The sequence below is a fragment of the Babylonia areolata genome, chromosome 19 (assembly GCF_041734735.1).
Source record: "Babylonia areolata isolate BAREFJ2019XMU chromosome 19, ASM4173473v1, whole genome shotgun sequence".
Classification (NCBI taxonomy): domain Eukaryota; kingdom Metazoa; phylum Mollusca; class Gastropoda; order Neogastropoda; family Buccinidae; genus Babylonia; species Babylonia areolata.
This window is the reverse complement of record NC_134894.1, coordinates 20,086,576-20,089,075: the sequence shown is the minus strand read 5'-3', so window position 1 is coordinate 20,089,075 and position 2,500 is coordinate 20,086,576.

Here is a 2,500-nt window from a genome sequence, read left to right as displayed (position 1 = left end):
ACCCAGGCCACTGTTCATAGTCCACGTACTGCGAGTGCTCCGCCGGAAAACTAGGAAACCATGCAATATGACTGGAAACTCAAACATGTTGATGTCTTAATTTTTTTTCACAAGCTGTTCCACTCAGTACCAGACCTCGAGGACTGAGGAACACACACACACACACACACACACACACACACACACACAGAGCCTGAGAGAGAGAGACAGAGACCAGAGAGCCTGGAGAGACAGGCAAAGTTCAGTACACTGACTGAGGTCCCACACACTTTCACTCAGTACCATATCCACTGTGTCTTGGGCTCGGCTTATGAATTAGGAAAGACAGGGCCCAGTACTTCAGTTCTCCCTTTAATTACCGCCGCTGCTAAGTCAAGTATATCTACCCATTTTCACATGGGTGGAGTCAATCAACTCCAACCGAACAAACTTGACCTTAAGGGTGTAGACGCCAATAGGTCGTTAAACTCCAATAGTAGGTGGGTGTAGAAACTGAGGAAAATACGACCGAAGTGAAGTGCCACCTTTCTCCGGTCAAGGACACAACACCATGCCAAAACGAGGCCCCGAACTGCTGATCACTGGTGTACGCACTCAACACGGACAAAATAATATCAATAGACACATAAATATAAATACATAAATATTCATAAGTTCGTGGTTCGCACGAACTGGATCAAAGTCTAGCGCCGGTCTGACCGATTCTGTCACCGTCGGCACTTCGTGGCAATAAGGGGAATAAACCAATGATGAAATATTCGAAAGTTGTACGTTGTTATTTCCCTTGAAATATTCAAACGATTAAATGAGCCGATGGGCTGAAACAGCAAACATATTATGGTTGCGTTTTTGTTTGTTTTTGCTGCTGCTGTTGTTGTTGTCGTTGTTTTTTTCTCCCCCCCCACTCTATTTAAATCTGTACAATGTCTTCCACAGAAGAATTTTGTAAATGTGTGGGTTTTTTTCGACCTGGCGTTGTGTTGTTGGCTTCTCTCTCTCTGTGTGTGTGTGTGTGTGTGAGAGAGAGAGAGAGAGGCGGAGAGCGAATGAGTGAATCAGTAGTTTATTTCATGTCAGTAAAGCATCATGTAGCTGCCGCCCCTCATGAATGGCCTGTGCACGGAACACAAAACAATATCTGCATTTGAATAATAAACACAATGAGCTCAGTAGATCATGAAGTCATAGAATAATTATATCACAACTGAAATGCTGTGCATACATCAGTCGCTGTAAACTGAGATATTAATCACAATACTTTCATTCTAATAAGCCAGAAATAAACTTATTCGCAGCTGACTAGGATATACCTAGTTTAACGGACAGGGTATACCTGTATAAGCTTATCATACTTTCAGATTTGTCAATGTCGGACAGCATAAAACAAAATGCAACTCATCTTCATTTCTTATTTTACATAGTGAACTAAACTAAATTCATACTAGTCAGAATAACAGCGCACATATCGGCATCAACACCTGTTATCACCAAGACACCAACACCAATATACCTGTCAGCGTCAACACCTGTCAGCGGTATCAAAAGACCTGTCAACACCAGCACTACTATCAGCATCAGCACACTTATTTACACCTACATCTTTCATTACAAACACGACTGTCAGCACCAGCCAACACACCTGCCGTCATCAATACACCTGTCAACATCAAACACCTGTCCACACCAACACACCTGTCAAAACCAACACCTGTCAACACCAACAATTGTCACCACCAAAGCCTGTCAACAACAACACACCTGTCAGTTTCAGTTTCAGTTTCAGTAGCTCAAGGAGGCGTCACTGCGTTCGGACAAATCCATATACGCTGCACCACATCTGCCAAGCAGATGCCTGACCAGCAGCGTAACCCAACGCGCTTAGTCAGGCCTTGAGGGGAAAAAAAAGGTGAATAAATAATAGATAAGCTTACACAAATTAATAAATAAATAAATAAATAATAATTATAATATAAAAAGGTAGTAGTAATAATTAAAAAAAAGAAAAAAGAAAAAAAAAAGAAGATAACAATGATGATAAATAAGCAAATAAATGTAAAACATGAAGACACACATTCACACATACACCCACACATGCATAACAGATATGCACCAAACATGCAGTTTCACAGGTATGAAAGCACAGTCAAATACATATAAACATACATGAGCTCCACACACACACACATACACACACACACACACACCACACACATTACCCTGCACCTCCTCTACCCCCCCCCCGCCCCCCTCCTCCACATACTCATTTCTAGTCTACGTATCGCAGCTTCCACGGCACACACACACACACATACACACACACGCACACACACACACACACACACACACACACACACACACACACACACACACACACACACACACAGATGAACACTTACTTGTACAAGCACACACACATATGCCCATATCTCCCTCCCCCAACCCCACACACAAATATACAAAGATATATATATATATATATATATATATATATATATATATA